The following is a 20,210-nucleotide window of genomic DNA, read 5'->3' as shown; positions in this document are numbered from 1 at the left end:
GCCCATCTGGAGCGCCCTCGGCATCATTGCAAGTCGATCCTGAGCTCCCTCCTTGAATTTAACAGAGAGCTAAAGTCTATGCACTTTTTTCTGGATATCTTTAATCCTATATCCTTCCGTATACTGCCGCATGGAAAGCGATGAGGTCGTGTCAATTCAAACCTAAAGGGGAGGTGTAACATATATTAAACAAGAATGTTTTTTTTTTGTTTTTACTTAACACGGACTTATTGGCACTAATGACACCCGAGTATACACGCACGGAACGCTACTGACCATAAAAAACTTCTTTGTTGCGGGGTAATTCCAAAAGCAAAAGCGACCGTTTTTTCCCGATCTCTCCTTCGCAAAACCCTTCGACGTAGCTTGGAGGTCGCAGTGTCGTAATGTCAACCAGTGACGATATTTTGAATGCGGCTCGTAGATTGAATTCGAGCATTGCGTGAGTACTCAATTTTGGCTCCCAATATTCAAGAGCTCGACAAGCATCCGAGTAGTCGCTCGTGCCCTATCGTTGCAATGACTACAATGGCAGAACCATAACAATGTCTGGGCCTCAGCGCGTGTCCTGTGTTTTGCCAACCCCAAAGCGTGGCTATGATAAACACTGGCGGCATATATTCGGCTCCACGTGGTCGCTTGTTCTGGTTTCGAGTTGAGGAAACGAACGCTGCTCGTTTTTCGTTATTTGTTTTTCCCGTGCGAGTTTTATTGAACGGGTAGAAAAACTAACGCGTTCTTTACAGGTTATAAACGTCAGGGATTCATCCCAAGCGGAATTTGCGCGAACTACTGGAATCGTTAAACCGCCCCTTTAATAAAGACACGTTTCATTCATTCGTTCTATCCCCGCACTATAAAATAGCATCCGACGGAGGGAAGAACGAAATTTTATTCGAGCAGCTTTTCCACCCTTTCCACTCACGTCCAGAACAAGCGGACACGTCATCGGGAACGTCATCGGGAGTCTGTCGCCACTAGTAGTGTAGCCACGGAGTGGGATGGGCAGTGCGCAGGTTTTGTGCCGTATTTCGGGCATCGATCGAATTCGGCTATTCGATCCCTATACCCGTTGCGACTCCACCAGGGCGCCAATCCGAATGTCCAGCCATAGGGAATATTCGCTGGCGGCCATAGCTGTGTGCGCGACTGCTGAGCGCGTGCTGACGGCGGGATTCGTTCTTGTGTCACGTGCATTCGGCACCATCGAGATTGCCGGTCTTAGCAGCCTATTAATGTAACCTGGTTCTGAACATGCGCTTTAAACATTGCCCTCAAATATGGCGTCCAGGCTAAACGGCAAACCCCTGTAACTGGAGTTTCGATCTTGTTTTAAAGTTGAGCGTACCTTTTTTGTTTCCTTTTTCAACACAATGGCACCCGCTCGTTCCGGGAATAATGTACAGAATAAACTATACACGCTTTTTTTTCATGGATCTACAGGGTGTTTTTGTTTTTAAGCTTACCGGATTTATTTATAAGTCCTGAAAACTACAATTATGCGGTTTGTGCGGGTGAGTTATACCCAGGGGGACATAGTATAGGGGCTAATCATAGCTAATTACTTAATTGTAATTAAATACTAATTAACTCCTTATCGTAGGGGTTAATTAACTATATGCTACTTTAAGCAAATTTGGTAATTAGCGTATTAATTAGGAAAAATAGATATATGGTTTCAAATAGGAACTTCCTGAGAGCCGTAGGAAACCACTAAATCGGTAATTCATTTAAAGATTTTGTGCGCGTGAGAAACGCAGTAGTCCGCTGAAATTACCGCTCGTGCAGCAGGAACAAGGCCACACGTGTGATATCGCGCCCGCGCGATTGTTCCGTCACTCATCACAGCCCAGGCCTTTTACCTGTTCCACGAGTGGTAACCTTAGCACGCTTCCCACGCGTTAAAGTATTTCTAAATATTACTGATTTAGTGGTTTTCTATGACGCTCACCATATGTCTATTATCACTACTTGAAGAGTTAATAACAAAATTTACTTAATCAGCCGAATGCTCGTTACGATTAGCCCTGTATTCTATGTCCCCCTGGCAGTCTAACGCACCTGCACAAACCGCATAAGTGTAGCTATAAGTTTTTTTTAAACAACTTCGTTAAGTTAAACACATACATACACACACACACGTGCGCACGCCCGCATGCACGCACACACGCACACACACACGCACACGCACACACACACACACACGCAAGCACGCACGCACGCACACACACACGCACACCACTCTGCCGTCGCCCATGTCCTCCAATGACCTTCTGATATTATCTCAACGGCTTGGATTGACTCGAGTATAGGTTGGTAAAGTGACTTTAGATCAGGTTCGTTCTTTCGCCCATTTTTTCTCACTGACAACCTCTCCCATTTCGGAGGTGACGACACCGGATTCTGGCGCCCGCTCATCCGGCCGTTAGGAGCTCGGACGGAAAAAGCATCGGAAAGTTACCGGTGCTTGCCAGAGAATCAACCTCCCGAACGGTGTACGCAGGCCGGAAAGTGACCACGCGAGCACTTTTGCCCGTTTTTTGGGAAAATGAATTGCAGACGTTGGACCACCCGAATTCGCCATAAGTATACGTCTCTTCTCGTAACGATATGTTTCTCAGAATGTTCGGGAAAGAGGAAGACGAGGTGGCAGCGATACCATAGTATACTTCGTTCACCCATAAGCTGAGACTGCAGCCAAAGCTACAGGTGCGAGCTAGCCTGCGCTCCTGGCTTTGATACATGCATTTCTATCGCGAGCGCTCTGCGGAGGAACGCTTCAAAGCAGCGACCTCAAGCTCTCGTGGTTGTAACATTGGCCGCATTCTCAGCTTTAGCGTGAACGGAGTATACACCGTTCCAATGTTTACAAAAACACGGTCCAGCACGGGAACATCACAGCCGCCCCACCCCTGCCCGTTTCGATCTGGAAGAGCATCGTACCGGCGTGCGGTCGTGTATCACTACTGCGTGATGCACGTTAAAGACCCCAGGCTAGCGGCTGTACCGCACTGGCTAAATTTCTCATCTACAGCTGGGAGACTCGTCGCCCCTGTGAGGCAGACCAAGTTCTAGGCTGTATAAACACACACACAACCCAATTTTTAACATCACAGCCCAGCACGCCCATGGTCATGACTTCAGAAAGCGAGCGAAACACGCGCAATATGCACGAGATCTGAAGATGGCACCGACCTGAAGCCCGTCTTTGGAACGGAGTGGAAGAAGATGGTTTAAGAACGATGGCTAAAACAAGACATAAAGACATCGTAAGAGACCGATGCTCATCTTGGTACTGGTTCTCCTCGAAGGTTTAGTTTCACTGAAGCAGCGTGGCTTGACTTCGCCTTAAATCGGTTACCGTCTGATAAAATCACGGAAGAGGAAGTATACTTAATGCATCACATGCACACGTAGGAAGACTCGTCGAGCTAAGCTGCGTTAAGTGGCGTGGTGCAGGTCCGCAGACCTGCACTTGAGCCAAAATTGACAAACGCTCCCTAGAAAGCACCTGCGCCGCCAGGGGCGCCATGGTTTTGCACATTGTCCATTGTTTATAAAACATCCGTCCTACCAAGCGATACTTACACCACTAAATGACTTCGCCTAATAGAAACCCCACCTTTCCCGATGCAGTGGGAGAACAATACCTGTATAACGACCGATGCGATCGTTATTAAACATATATTGTTCTCCCGCTGCGCATCAATAATTATCCACCTTATTAATTTTCCAGTGTCAGTTTTCTAGCTTAATTTGTATGCATGGCTATCATTCTAGATAAAAAAATGGCTGTTAATAAAAGCTCGTAAAACGAAGGTGAGTTTACTCGCGACCTCTCAAGTCAGCGCTGTTTCGCCGCGCATGAACGGTTTCCGTGTCACAGAATTTGTTTCCTAGCCTGTCTCTTATTTATAAACGAATTTCCAACGAATTAAACTTTTCTATATTGATAAACAATTGCTTATATCACTTAACACTTGTTTATATTAATAATATTTTTATTTTCTGAGGGCATATTTACTCGCGATGCCTTCACATCAGCGCTATTCAGAGGTGCCCAGCCCGACTCGATCACCTCCAGCCATGGGCGTACAACCGGGGGTGTAAGGAGGGCACTTGCCCTCCCATTTGCCCCCCCCCCCCCCCCCCCCTCTGAAACAGCCGCCACTGGGTAGGGCCAACACTGGCCGGCGGCTCTCGAGGGCACCGCCCCCCGGCTTGTGGAGGGGGGGGCGGAGGGGGGAAGGGGGGTCTGGTTTGTTCTTCGATTAAAAAAAAAGTTGATACGCGACCGCCTCCAGCCGTGGCCTCACGGGAGGAGCACTCCAGTTTCGACTCTAGGCGGTGCTGGCCTGACCCATAAATACATCCCTGACCTCTGAAACCACGACTGAAAAAGAAGGGGGATCTCATAAATTTCAACGAGAATAGCGAACCACCTACGAACATCTTTCACCTGAGGTTGCAGATGTACAGTCTCCAGCGCCACCGCATTTCTCCTGGACAACATCTGCCGCTCCTCCGTTTCGTGAAACAGGGCCTCTTGTCTGGGCGACGGAGAGTCGCGGGAGAGCATTGGGGGAGAGGCGGGAAGCATCGAAGTGGCCCAGATGAACGGCGGCGTCGCGGATGTTGCCGCTGCAGCCCTGTCCACCCCTGGCCTGGAGGGAGCTGACCTCGTCGATTTACCGCTTCTTCCGATGGGTAGAACTTCGAGCGCAGCCATGTCGTCACCTTCGGGATAGCTGCTAAAGTCCCCGTCAGTTACGTCCACCTTCTGCTCTCTCGATTGCTCATCCTGGTCAGATATCAAGCGGTTCATCCCGGCTTCACCGTCGTCTTGCCCTAAGTTACTCACGATGTTGCCCATCTCTTATCATTTGGAACGCAGCAACGAAAATTAAATTAGCTCTCTCGCATGCTTTGCGCCGACTTCAACAGCATTCACCTCTTCTTTATCCATCTTAGTTTTACAGAAGCCAGACGACATTGAGTTATTGGCGGAGCTATATCTGTCACAAGCCGTAGCGATACCAGGCGGCAAAAGACTGCACGAGCAGAAAAAAAGAGAACGACGAGCGTGGCTCGAGTGCTTTTTGAATCCCGAACGTGTCTAACGTGTATAGACGCTTTACACACTGCGCCAAATTACAGCCGCCATTGCTGACCTTCTCTTCTTTTACCGAGATGCCGAGCAACTGAAACGGTAGTTGACGATCCTCTACAAAGGCCGATGCTTTAGAAAAGGACACAGTTGAATCTAATGTGGCAATAACCTGACCTGCTATACTAAAGATGAAGTGAAATAAACGAAATAAGAGGAAACAAGAACTGAAGGTCAGTTATGGCGGCGTTCATGCACAGCTGCTGCAAAGCGTCTATACCGCTTCTTCCGGGTTTTGAGCCCGACGGACGACGTAGTACGATCGTCACAATGTCCTGCTTAATTCCCCATAAATCTATGTTCACCCAACACAAAGAGTTATTATAAGTAGGGCTGCGCGCTGAATGCATTAAAGCATTCATTATCAATGAAAGCTTTAATCGCAATTAAATTTTTGACTGCTTAATCGCTTAAAATTTAACGAACCAAAAATAAGTAAAAAAAAAAAGCTGTTTACAACTCCCTGTAACGCCGACTTAGAGCGCAGCTCTTGAGGAGGGGGACGGAAGAATACTGAGGGGAAAGTATACCCCTCCTCCCTCCTCCTCACTCGTTATCCTGCCTGCTACTCCGCCACGGGGGTCACGTAACCTCATGGCGGCCACGTGTCCCCGTGAGGTCACGTGATCCCCTCCTGAGGTCACCTGACCCCCATCTGAGGTCACGTGAACCCCCTGAGGTCATGTGGCCCTTCTGAGGTCACAGGACCTCAGGGAGGTGTCACGTGGCCTCAGGGGGTGTCACGTGACCTCAGGCGGTGTCAGTCACCTCAGGGGGCCGGAGGTAACGTGACCTCACGGTTACGCCGACGCCGACGGAGACGCCGCTCAAGCCGGAAACGAGCGCCTAAGAGCTGCGCTCTAAAAAAACTCTCAGCCTTTCCGCTCTGGTGAAGAGGGAAGACCAGCGAAGCTGTACTATGGCAGGAATGAACTAATGGCCGGCCGCAAGCTGGCAAGCCAGAGTGAAAAAGGCTCGAAAGGTTGCCGCTCTTGCTCATAGATGGCGGTAGCTCTCCAGAGTTCTGTGTCAACATTTGTTTGCTGGCGGACACGATCCTGGGGAAACGAACCCTTAGCGGCTCCGCTGTAAAATTCGACGCATTCACCGTGACCATGCAGACGTGGACGAGTAGAGTCGTTGACGGCAACGAGGTCATTCGAGCCCGCCCGATACCCTGCCGGCACCGGCGAACCAGCACCGCCGGCGCAGCAGCACCAGCCCAGGGAGGAGACACGGCACGTTATGCCGTTATACGGTCGCTGCGCTCCTCGGCCTCGCAACGAACTGCAGTTTCGGCAAGCAGCTTAACTCGCTGCTTCGATATCGGCTCTTCTGCGGTATCAACGACACCGCCATGCAAACGAGGCTTTTGAACTGCCCGACCCTTCGTTTGACGACGCCGTAAAAGCAGCGTTGGCGTTGGAGGTCGCTTCTTTGGACGCTGCTGAGATTTCCCGTTCGTCTGGGCCAGCGTAACCAGCGTTTGAGTTACCAGCGGTGGTGCTCTACACAAACAAAATGCCGGCCACGGAAGCGGTTCCTGCCCTCGCTACGGCGACGCACACCAGCCGCACATCTGCCCATTCAAGCAAGCGTTGTATCCCTTGTGTGGTAAGCAAGGTACCTTGCCCGAGTATGTAGGGCGAAGAAGCGACAGTCCAGCGGTCCGACGCACGTTGAAAGGGCGGCCCCAGCTCGCAGCCGAGGCAACCGCCGTCGGAAAGGCGCGCAGCCACAGCGGGGTCGGCATGCGGAAAAAAACGTCTGGCACAGAAACAAGCTCAACTTCATATCGTCACCGAAGACACTTAGATTTTGGCATGTGGTGCCTGGGTGCCACCAACCAGTCGGTCCCGCCTTTTCTGGACACCCTCGAAGTTTGTGGCCAGCCCTTGTGCATGGAACTGGATACAGCGGCTAGCGTTTCGGACATTGCGGGAAGCCTTGCATCTACTACGGTCCTATCTCGAAAATCGGAAACAATATGTGTGTTGCGGTAACTTTTGTTCTAATATAAAACAAATTTCCTCAGGGGTACCACAGGGAAGTATTTTAGGTCCATTTCTTTTTAATGTTTATGTAAATGATATAGTAAATATTGACCAGTCCATTAAAATTGTAATGTATGCAGACGATACAACACTTCTCTATGCTTCTGATAATGCAGAAAAGCTCGTGTCAAAACTTAATTTAGTATTAGATAAAATATCATCATGGACCAACAGGAACGCTCTAAAAATAAATACTAGCAAAACTAAAGCTGTTATATTTCGGACAAAACATAAAGTTATTCCATCAATATGTAGGATAACCTTAAACTCGGTAGACATCGAATTGGTAGAGAATTTTAAAACACTTGGTGTAGTATTTTCTCATAATATGACCTGGGACCATCATATTGCATATCTAAATAAAAAGCTATCTAAGGTTGTAGGGATGATATGCAGGCACCGGTATATACTTCCGACATCGATTAAACTCTTGTTATATAAATCGTTATTTTATTCTCATTTGAATTACTGTTCTTTAGTCTGGAGCACAACTACAATAACAAACTTGGAGAAAGTACACTTAATTCAAGAAATAATACTAAGAACTATTGCAAACGCACCCTATTTGTCGCATACAGAAAACTTATTCAAAATTTATAATATACTTAGTATCAAGAATATGTATAGCTATAGACTATCCACAAGCCTTAAAAAAGAATTGCAACATAACACCTCTTCCTTGGTAACATTGTCAAATTTACAAAAACATGTTTTAACGTATCAAACTCGTAACCCCGATTATTGGCAAATACCAACGTGTCGATTGAATGTTGGCAAAGAAATATTAGCCTACCGAGTCCCAAGACTTCTCAATTCACTAATTTTACACAATATTGATATAGATAAATTGAGTTTAAATGAATTACGTTTTGTCATGTATACCTTTCATGTAGTCTACTGATATTTGGTTTTGTATATCTTCGATGTTGTATCTCTATGTTCTCGGTAAGTTGTTAATAATTCCCTTCATGTCCATGTATTTGTATTTATTATGTAAACGTAGATTTTGTACATTGATATGCTTTAAAGATTAACTAGGTAATTGATATCCGTTAAATGTGCTTATTCTTTGATTGAATGCCTTTGTATTTTATTTTGTTCCCTCTGACTGCTGCTGAATGTAACTGGGGCCGAGAGCTTGTCAAGCCGTCTATCGCGGCTTTTATTCTTGGCCCCCTTTATTACCTGTAATGGGAAATGAAAAATAAAGCTTATTATTATTATAGCTTTGCAATGAAAACTTTCTCGTCCGTGCCAGTCCAGGCCTCGGACGTCATGCTGCGCAGTTACTCTGGCCAGCTTTCCCCTGTCCAGGGTATAGCCGAAGTAAGCGTCTGTTTTGGCACCAAGGAGGCACGCCTGCCCTTTTTGTAACAGGGGGGGCGGTCGTCACCCACGCTGGTTGGCCGAACCTGGATCCAGGCTCTGGGAATTCAGCTCTCGCTGTCCAAGGAGGCTGCTATCTCTACACTGACCGCTGTGCCAAGGCTGGTGCAGGACTTCGAGGCACCGTTCAAGCCAGGTGTGGGCACCTTTCTGGGCACTGCGGCAAGGCTGCACGTTCCGGCTAATGCCCGTCCCAGATTTTTCAAGGCAAGGCCCCTTTTCTTCACACTCAAGGATATAGTGTCGCAAGAACTGTAGCGCCTGCAGCGAGAGAGCATCCTGACACCAGTAAATACTTCTGCATGGGCTGCACCCATCGTACTGATGCTAAAGAAAGATGGAAGTGTCAGAATCTGCCGAGATTTTAAAGTTACCACCAACCCAGTGGCAGTACTTGAGCAGTACCCCCTACCCCTCACTGAGGATTTGTAGGCGTCAGTCTCCGGTGGAGGAAAGTTTTCCAAACTAGACCCCAGAGGCGCGTATCAGCAGGTGGTTCTGGACGAAGACCCCCGTAAATATGTTGCCCTTTCCACGCCGATGAGACTTTTGCAGTACACGCGTCTGCCTTTTGGCATAGCCTCAGCCCCAGCCATCTTCCAGCGAGAGATGGACTAGCTCTTCTGGGAATTAAAGCACGTGGCAGTGTACCTGGACGATATCCTATTCACCGAGGTCAACGACCAGGGCCACATCCAGAATCTCCACCGTGTCCTGACCAAGCTTTAAGAAGCAGGCCTGAAGCGTAAGGTCGAAAAATGTGTTCTCATGGCTCCCAGGACGGAGTACTTAGGCCACGTCATCACGAAGGACGGCCTGGCTCCCGCTCCCCAGAAGGTGGAGGCGGTGAGGGATGCGCCGCAGCCCCAAAATAAGGAGGAGCTCCAAAGCTTTTTGGGGCACATCAACTTCTACCGGTGGTTCCTGCCCACTCTACATATGCAACGACCATTGACTTCAACAATCTAGCTATTCATCTGCATGCACTAGACCCGACCACCATTACAACACTCGAAATTACAAGTATATACTCTCCAAAATCAGGACAAACATAGGCAGATAAACGCTCTCATTTCAAATTCCAGACTTCCTTAATACACAGAGTTATCATCATAGACTTATTACGTCAATATATGACTAAACACACACAAACGCATAGTGAAAGAAACTCTGTGGCCCTCAAATGTTACAAACTGATCTGAAATGTCTGGTTTAATCCTCTTTGCTATCTTTTTTTTTTTTTTGCTTTTTTTGTATGCTTTTTTGTTTTGTGGTATTGTAGTGTAGTTTTATAGTATCAAAATTTGTGCTATATAAATGTCATTTATATGTATATTTTGTTATTCATCATATTTTATTTGAGAGCGCTTCTTGTTTTAGTGTGGCCTGCGGTCGACGAGTTTCATTGTCTTTTTATATTTCATTTATCTAGCGGTACCTATGCCTCGTCAGACCTTAATTCTTGTCTTTTGCCTTGGTACTGCAAACAAAATGTATTGTCTAAACAGACTACAAAAAACCTTTCTGGACGCCTTCAACCAATTCATCTCCTGCTACGAGAGAGGGAAAAGTGGACCTGGGGAAAGCAACAAAACGATGCGTTTCGCCTGAGCAAATCTCTGCTGACACAGGCTCCAGTGCTGGTCAATTTCGATCCGGCCAAACCTGTGGTCGTCGCGCTCGATGCCTCCCCATACGGAATTGGGGCCGTACTCTCGCATCGAGCCAGCGATGAACTTGAACACCCTGTGGCGTTCGCTTCACGCCGGCTGCACTCTGCTGAGCAGAATTACATCCAGCTAGACATAGAAGCACTGGCTTTGGTCTACGGCGTGGAGCAGTTTCATCATAACCTGTGGGGGAAGAGGGTTTGAAGCATTCACTGACCGCAAGCCACTGTTTGGAGTCTTGGCGGCCAGCAAGGCGGTCCCTGTTAAAGCTTCACCACGGATAGTCAAATGGGCTTTGAAACTGGCGGCATACAATTACCAGCTGGTCTATCGGCCCGGGAAGGCTCTCGGTAATGCCGATGCCCCCAGTAGGCTTCCGCTGCCAGTGGTTCCAGCAAACGAGCAGGTGCCAGCAGACTTAATATTGCTGGAGCAAGCTTATCCGGGTGTACTCTCCAGGACAAGCCTGGCCCAAGCGACCAGTAGGGACAAGGTTCTGTCCGAAGTCTTTAGAGTCGTCGGAAAAGGTCACGCCGTCCCCCCGTTGAAGGACGGGGGAGGGGGGGGGGGGTGGTCAGCTCAGCCCTTTTACCCACAAAAGTGCTGAGCTGAGCCTGCAGGACGGCTGTTTACTCTCGGGACCCAAAGTAGTGATACCTCAAGTGCTACGTCCCCGGGTTCTTCAACTGCTGCATGCAGGCCATCAGGGATAGAGAAGATGAAGGTGGTGGCCCAGTTTCACGTCTGGTGGCCTGGTTTGAGCAAAGACATTGCTCATCACGTGCAGCGCTGCCACATCTGCCGGGAACGCCAACGGGCACCCTGACGCATTGAGATTACTCCTTGGCCTTTTTCTGAGACGCCATGGTCCCGCCTGCATGTAGAGTTCAGGTTTTCAGGTTTTCAGGTTTTATTGTGCGTAGATCAAAGGTAAATACATTAGAAATATTACAGAAGGAGGTCCCAGAGTCAGAGACTGGAAAGGGACCTCCTGTTAATGGTAGCAATAATAATAAAACAAATTTACAGCAGTCAGAATAGAAAATAAATTATGACATGAATAAGTGAATCACAGAACTAATTGCAGTGATATAAAATGAACAAAATAACAGTAAGTTAAACACTCATAATAATTATAAACTTATAAATAAAATAACACTGAATAAACAGAGCAAGGTTATAACAGTTGGAATTGCAAATCAATTTTGAGAATAAGTGAAATCCAGTACTAATTACAATAATATGAGAGACAAAACGGCAATTATCAAAAAGAGAGATACACAATGACGTCATGACAGCAATGTATGACTAAAAGGACTGAAGAAATATGCGAAGTTTCTGCTTAAACACGGGAATTGATGGTGATTGCTTGATGGCTAAAGGTAATGAATTCCACACAGCCGTGGCTGAGAAGTTGGTGGTAAATTTACCATAGTTAGTCCTAGGCTTAGGCAATAACAAGTTATGATGAAATGCGAATCGAGTTATCTTATGCTGTGGAAACTGATTATCGTTAAGAAGTGTTAGAGCGAGTTTGCCGTTCACGAAATTATACACAAGTAACCCGAGGGTATGTTTATTTAAATTGCTAACAGATAAAATATTAAAAGCACGGAAAAACCAAGAAATATCAGATGAAAAGTGACTAAAGGTGATGATACGAAATGCTTGATTTTGGACGTGCTGCAATGGAGACAAATGTGTGCGATAAGTATTTTCCCACGAAGATATGCAGTAGTTAAGATGACTATGTATAAATGCGTAGTAGAGGGAAATGAGCGTATCGATGTGGAAAAAGGCGCGTACTTTGATTAATGCTCTTATGCCGAATGCTGCTTTTCTAGTTAAGGAGTTAATATGCCTGTGGAATTTTAAATGAGTGTCTAATTCAACCCCAAGAAATACAACGTGGCTTGCAGCCGTCAATACATTAGAGTTTAAGTGAACCGATGGAAGCCCTGGAACGATTTTGTTGGTTGATGTGAAAATGACAAAAGTAGATTTAGAAGCGTTAATGTTCAGTATATTACGCCGACACCAGTTAGCAACATTGGCAGCGTCAGCGTTAATTTTGAGTAACAATGAGTCAGGGCTGTTATCGGAAGTAAAGATGGTAGTATCGTCAGCGTATAGTAAACAGTCAGAAAAATTAATGCACTAAGGAAGGTCGTTAATATATATTAGGAACAGCAGGGGTCCAAGAATGGAGCCCTGGGGGACGCCAATATTAGTAGTTCTAAAGTGGGAATAGGCACCAGAAATATAGACGACCTGTTGTCTGTCCTGTAAATAGTTGCTAATTAATGCTAGTGTGGGACCAGTTATACCAATAGCGTCTAGTTTTGCAAAAAGTATATTATGGTTAATTGAATCAAAAGCTTTAGAAAGGTCAATAAATAAAGCACCAGCAAATTTACCGCAGTCTATGGCTCTTTTAATACCATCAGTTAAGGAAATTAGTGCCAGGTCAGTTGAAAAACCAGCCCTAAAACCAAACTGACGGGGCGACAGGACGTTAAATTTTGAGAGGTAGCATGTGAGACGTATAACAACTAGTTTTTCAATAATTTTGCTAAAGAACGAAAGAATTGCAATCGGACGATAGTTAGTTACAAGGCGCTTATCACCCTTTTTAAAAACAGGTATTAGCTTAGCTACTTTCAATACGCTAGGAAAAACGCCAGTTTTAAATACGAGATTTATAATGTAGGAAAGAACGTCACAGATTAAATGAGCTATTAGTTTAATATGAAAAGAATAAAAGTTGTCAAGACCAGCACTTGTTATTTTTAGGTTATGAATGACAGTGCGGACTCCAACAGGAGATACGGGAAAAAGAAAGAAGCTATGAGGTAAGCGCAGATAATGGTGGTCGTGAGGAATAAAAGGCTGACGATGATCAGTGAAAAATGAGTCGCTAAAAGCGTTCGCAATGTCAGATGGGTTATTGTAGTTAACGTTGCCAAATTGAACAGAATTTATGGGGGCAGTCGTGGTCGTCCTGTTCAAGAACGAGTTTAGTATTTTCCATTGCTTTTTGACGTCGTTACCAGCACGGTGAACTTCATTCTCGTGGACCTTTCAAAGGAAGATACTTTCTAGGTACTCCACGTCACCACCCTATCCTCAGGGGTGACCATCTCTGCATTGTGACTGGCCTTCGACGCCCAGGGACTCCCGGGTTTGATAGTCTCGGACAATGCCCCAGCTTTTGCCAGAGCCGAGTACCTGGAGTTCCTGTCCAGGAACGGAATCCGTCGGATGATGGTCCCTTCGTACCACCCAGCTTCCAATGGAGCCGCAGAACGGGTGGTACGAACTGTCAAGACGAAGCTCAAGAAATGCAAAGACGCGGATTTATGCACGCAAGTAACCCGAGTTCTGTTTCACTGTCGGACCACGCCACACGAAGTCACTGGCCGTGCCCCATGTGTGCTGCCTATGGGCCGCATGATAAAGATACCGTTGGATGTTATGCGTCCCAACCTGCGCTCCACAGCACTGCTGAAGCAGCTCAAGCAAAAGCTTTACGCCTACAGTGGTTGTCCTCCCGGACCTTTGGCGGAAGTTGGAGCACCGGTGTATGCCAGGAACTTCTGACCGGGGCCTCCTTGGCCTGCCGGACATATAGCCTCTGCGGTAGGCGCTTCGTCCCAGAATGTGCGCCTGCCAAATCGGACCATGTGGCATCGGCATGGGGACCACCTTAGGCCTCGCAACGAGACGTCAGCGGCGCCCACGGACGTCACTTCAGTACCCCGGCCTGTGTTGCCCGACCGCGACAGCGGGACAACGACGCCCGAATTTCCAAGTGGGAACCGCAGCATGGACCCCACGCTCTCGCCCAGTCCCTCAACTTCCATTGCGCCTCCCAACGACCCATCGGTGTTAACGAGTTCTGCGACCGGCGTTTCTCAGTCAATCCCAGGAACCTCGACCTCCGTCGCGTCTGTACAGAGTTGTTCCACACCACGACGAGCCCCACGTCGGTACTCCCCCAGTTTACGTGTGCGCACGCGGTGTCCCCAGTTGACGTGATCACACGTGGTAGTGTTATAGCTTTCTTTTTTTTTCCTAAGGGCGGATGAGTGTCACAAGCCGTAGCGGTACCAGGCAGCAAAAGACTGCACCAGCAGAATTAAAACGACGAGCGTGGCTCGAGCGCTTTTTGATTCGCCGAACGTGTCTAACGTGTGTACTGTTTCTTCCGGGTCTGGAGCCCGGCGAACGATGTAGTATAATCGTCACAATGTTCTGTTTGTTTTCCACATAAATCTATGTTCACCCAACACAAAGGGTTATTATAATTAGAGCCGGGCACTTGATCGATCAACCTACTGATTATTAATGAATGCTTTAATCGCAATTGAATGCTTAATCGCTTAATCGTTAAAAATTAAAAAAAAGTCACACACTTTCAGCCTTCCCAGTCTGTTGAATAAGGAAGGCCAGCGAAGCTGTGCTATGGTGGGAATAAGTAATGGCCTTCCGCAGGTCGGCAAGCCAGAGTGAAAAGGCTCGAAAGGTTGCCGCCGGCACTTATAGATGGCGGTAGCTGTCCAGAGTTCTGTGTCGTCATTTGTTTGCTGGCGGACGTGATCCTGGGGAAACTGACTCTTAACAGCTCGGCTGTAAAATTCGACGCATTCACCACGCAGACGTGGACGAGTACACCCGTATGAAGGCAAACGTTAGCTTAAATTTCGACCTAAAGTAAACTGAAGGGGCGAAATTTGTAACTCCAAACAACTGGAGATGGTTGTACGTGTCCCAGCCACTTCAACGCCGTGTGTGTGCACGTTGAGCACACCAGAGACTATTGTTAACAATCAACGGAGTTTGCTATTGCCGGAGAGTATCAACAAACCTATTTGCCTCTGCTGCTGAAGTAATAATACGCCTCGCTATTGGGTTCATTTTCGTCTTCTGCGCATGAGAAAGGAAGTAGCGGTGACGTCAGAACGCCGAGCCCTGATTGGCTGATCGCGACCCCCTATCTCAGCGTCGTCTGCTCCTTTGCAATGTCGTCTGCTCGCAACATCGTCTGCGTCTGTCTTACCTTTCCTACGACTTTCGGAAGTGCAGGCCTTTACGAGCGAGCTTGACTTCGCCTTTCAGAGAGGGCAGACGAAATAACTCGAGCGGTACGTAGTTCTTGTCTAACAACTAGCAGACGCGCATCAAGGAGGGAAGTCAAAGGACTCACTGGCAAGGTGTCCCGAGGCGCCGAGGTTTGTTTGCTAAGAACCGAGAGTGAGCGTGTTAGTGTCCGCAAGTTCCCTCCCAAATACTTTTTCCCTCCTTTCCTGTGCGGCGAGACCCCTCACTCTTTAACGGCGTCGGCGGGTTGGCGCAGTTAACGTCGTCTGCTTTACGTCTGCTAGTCAAAGCGATGGCTGCTTCACCTTTCCTGCTGTCGGAGATTCACCGCTTTTTCACCAGTGAGAGTCAGCGTTGCCTCGGGAAACAAGGAGATAACAAGAGGAAGAAATTGACCTCTTAATCTAAAATTGAGGTCAGCGATCAAGGTATAATACGGGAAGGGTTCGCAAGGGTCGCGCGGGCATATTGCATTCAGCACGCCAGCCAGTCGTGGGCCGAGTCGCGGAGTGCCTACTAGACCTAACTGCAAAGCTCGCTTGGTCGCGTTCAGTGGAGTCGTGGACGTTGGAGCTTTTCCCGGGTGTTTGTGGATCCAGCGTTCTTGTTCGTCGTTGTCTGTTTCAAGTAGTTTTTACTTTTTTCTTGCTGCTTGAAGTCGGGACGCGTGAGAAGCGCACGTAGAAAAATAAACGTCCGTGGGTCGTCGCGACCGCGTCGCTGTCGGCCATGCTGATTTGATCGTAAGAAGTGCGTCAGACATCTTCGGAGCTGTCGTAAGATTTCGCCGTAACCTGCGCAAAATTTGCGAAAATTTCGTTTCATGAATACGAATTTGTTCTTAAGTTTTGTCTTACGCACATTTTTGGCGTAAGATCGTTTCGTGAATCTAGCCTCTGCACTTTCGAAAGTCACAGGAAAGGCAAGACAGACGCAGACCACGTTGCGAGCAGACGACGTTGCAAAGGAGCAGACAACGCTCAGATAGGGGGTCGCGATCAGCCAATCAGGGCTCGGCGTTCTGACATCACCGCTACCCCCTGCGCAAGAAGCAGATGAACTTGCCCTCCGCATTGGGGAGTGTGAGTGTCTTCTGGCTGTACTCAACTACACATCAAGGTTGATTTGAAGTCCAAAAGTGTGCATTGCGCTGTTAATAACATATCTTGCAATGGCAAAAATGTGACTCTTACTTTAAAAAATCTATTATACACGGAATGAACAAAACTGGTTAATCGATTAATTAATCAATTAAAGGGTGGCGGTTAACCGGGTTGCAATTTTTAATCGGCGCCCCGTCCTAATTATAACGTACACTCGTGAGCGATATGAAAGTGAACAGCCCTCTTCTTGTTTTTGACACTCCTGCAAGGTTTGGAATCAGCTCTGTTCCAGAAGAGGGCTAGAACGCAAAGTTTAGACCCCAAGCCACGCACCATTTGAGACGTTGAGAGTTAATATAGCTTTAGGAAGCGGTAAAACAGGCAAGAAACCAGGTAAAGTGTTGACCTTTATATTGCCAGCGGGTGTACGCCAAGGCTCAATTCTCCTGTTCGTGCAAATTGAAACAGACAGCAACCACTCGAAAGTTCACTTCCAATAATGCATTTCCATGGGGAAAATATCCAGTGTACTTTCTTTCTGAACTTGAATATAATGCCACGCGCGTCAACGAGCGACAGCGCCCGTGGCCGAATGGTTACCGTGTTTGAGCCGAGGTTCGATGCCTGGGAGGCGTGACGTGTCGGAGTCAGTCTCGCCCCAGCGCTCGATCCTGCTGTTTGGACGCCTGCGATGCTAGCCCTCTTCTATTTTGTTTTGGGTCCGCCCTATTAAACGTTTAGCTTTCCTCATTCATTCGTCGCCTCATCAAGTGTCATTCGTGACAATAAGAGCAAATATCACAAAATAATTCGTACTTACTAGATAGCTTGGAACTTTTCTCAGTCACGAAAGACGAAAATATTCGTCAGTTACGGCGTTTGTTTTCTTCAAATTCATGGCATCAAACAGTGGTAAAGCAGCTTAATACATGCATTTATGTGCACTGTCCGACACTGTTTGTCTCCCCGTATATGACTAGGGCGCTGACTGGCTGAAGGAGGCGGCTGCACAAGTTGGAGAAGAAGTACGGCTTCCTTGTAGACCCTGTGACCACCACGCCGGATAACAGCTAGGAGCCGGATGTACGGACGAGGGTGAGAAGAGGAGGCGCTTCGTTTGGAAGAGACGGCGCAGTCAAAATCGACGCTACATGTTCACCATCATTAAAAGAAGAAACTTCCAGCATAATCTGCGCCCTATGACAAAAGCCAGGGCAGCCACCTGCTTTCCTAGGTGCATGCAGGAGCGCTATGAACGCGGGGGTACCGTCGACAATACGACCACACCGTAGGGACTTTTAGCCAACCGTTACCGTGTTCCGCGTATCGCCACCGGGCGGGCGCTTAAAAGCATGATTCAGAGGCTCCGGTAGTGCGGTACGCGGTACACGGTAGCGGCTTGCTAAAAGTCCCTAGCATCCTCAGTGTGGTGATTGTGTGGTGAAGCAGATGAAACGCACGAACATGTCGTATCTGTTGTGCACCGGACTGCAACCGGCACCATTAGCGGAGTGCAATCAGGCAACGCGGGAGTGCTCACTGGCGGGGGCGCTGGGCATTGAGCCTTTTCTGGAGCCAATATTATCTGCATGCCGAAACAACGTCAACATGGCTGACGCTATACCGAACGCCAGCGGAGGATGGATCAAGGGAGTGGTGAAAAACACCAAAAGGTGACTAGAGAATAGGAGGCTAAAAATTCAGAAAAGGGGTCACGTAAATCCCAGAATCTAGGTCCATGACACCATGGGACCGCCCGATTGAAAAGGAAGAGCTGGAAATCGACGTCATCATTATCATCATCATCGTCGTCGTCGTCGTCATCGTCATCATCATTATGACGGCGACAGTTTCGCTTGCGCAGGAGAACTACTCTCTTCTCAAGGATTTAAATCGAGGGGGGCTATTTCATCCAACTATGTCCGCCGTTAATGCCGTGACACACAATTACGTTGCTGCTCAACAACTCTCCAAGCAGGCAGAGTTTCTGAGGGTTCAAATCCAGCGTCAGTTTGTCACCGAGCTTACAATGGAACTGCTGTCTACCAACGAGACTCCTGACTTCGACGCATGTGAAGGACAGACAAGTGAGTTCGTGCTGAAGAACTTGTTCTGGTACAGCGCGAACATTGTGCTGAAAAACTATTGTGGAAGGGTGAACGAAAAGGTTATGAGGCTAATTCCAAGTGAAAGAAAGGAAAATGTGAAACCCTAAAATATAAATAATTATTTTATATTCAGTGCAACAGTTGTCATAGCATTATAGACCCTTTCCGGAATTAGTCTGGCCACTTTGATTAATATCATCATCATCTGAAAACGGCATATGTGCTATAGACGATTGCAAGCTGGGCGACTGGCCGCCGCCATGTCTCTGCTCGAGCAGGCACGCCCGTGCGATTACGAGCTTGCCAAAGCTACGTTCACCCGGGCGTTGCACGCGCTTGCACGCATGGGGCGCCACTTGTGGCGCCATGCTTGCAATTGTCTATACTAATGGCGGCCTTCCGTTTACTGATGAAGGAAGAAGTTGAAGATGCTCCTAAGCAAATGATTCGAAGCCTATACAATCTAGATGTTAGCGCGGCGTGAAGCAGAAATTGGACGCAAGAGCTGCGTAAGCGTTCATTTCTAACTCGGTCCCAGTCAATCTGTTAGTAGCACTTACTCGGCTTCAAAGCCACTTGATGTATAGAACCCTATCAAGGCGTCTATATGGGTTGGTGTTTCGTTCCGACTGGCTGCATTTGTTTCGCCATCGACACTAAAAGAGATTGAAAAATAATTGTAGTGAAGTTCACATTCTCGTTTACCGTTGACCTTTAAGTGACGGTGCCCTGCTAAATACTGCAGACCACAGGTTCATTGCCGCCATTAGTATAGTAAAAGAAACTGCGATTTGAGTCACCAGATGGCACTGAATTCCAGGAAGGGTCTATTATTGCGAAGCGGCATTAAAGTCTACAGGCCGTACATGTGCTGTGTCTTAGTGTCGCTAAAGCTACAGAGCGGCATCTAAGTTGCTTGTGTTTGAGTTGTGTCAGGACTCAGGATGGATACAAGAAGAAAGTATGGATACACGAGAATATACAATTTGAAGCTTTCAAAGGTGAGAGAACTTATATTCACATCATCTATTCGTACTGTGAATGAACGCGGGTAGATGTGTGCATGAAGCACCCACAGCTGCATGTGTCCCTTAATGAAATTTATGCTTTAAGTTTTCTAAGTTTGCTTGCACTCGGTTAAATCAAAACTTGTGCACTTCAATCTAGAAAAAAAAAGTCGGTTGCAAGCTAAGAAAAAACCGGAAATGCCTCTCAGAGGAAAATGTAATCCTACGCCGAGAAACGCCAGCCAATCGTTTTCATGACGTCACGATTCCGTGGACCAATCGCGATCCTTTTGAAAAAAAAAAAAAAAAGCTCAACATGGCTGCTGGCTTTAGCAACGCGACGCTAGTTTCTCGTGACACTCATTCAGCTTTTTTGCACCGTGTTTTACGTGCCCGAGGTTACGCCACGAAATCTTAATGGTATCGGCTTGCGTTTGCAGCAGTTTTTGCGCGACAACGTGAGAATCCAGCGACGCTATCGCCAACGAACATTTCGAAGCGGGCGCGAGGCTTACCACTGCTGAGAGGTATGTTAGACGGTATGTTAGACAGTATCTTGGACAGAAAATGAATTGGGAAGACGGTACATTGGACATGACTTTCTTTCTTTACTAA

This window comes from Ixodes scapularis, unplaced genomic scaffold (assembly GCF_016920785.2).
Source record: "Ixodes scapularis isolate PalLabHiFi unplaced genomic scaffold, ASM1692078v2 PGA_scaffold2__306_contigs__length_199485367, whole genome shotgun sequence".
NCBI lineage: Eukaryota > Metazoa > Arthropoda > Arachnida > Ixodida > Ixodidae > Ixodes > Ixodes scapularis.
The sequence above is the reverse complement of the archived record's forward strand: the minus strand, read 5'-3'. Positions refer to the sequence as shown.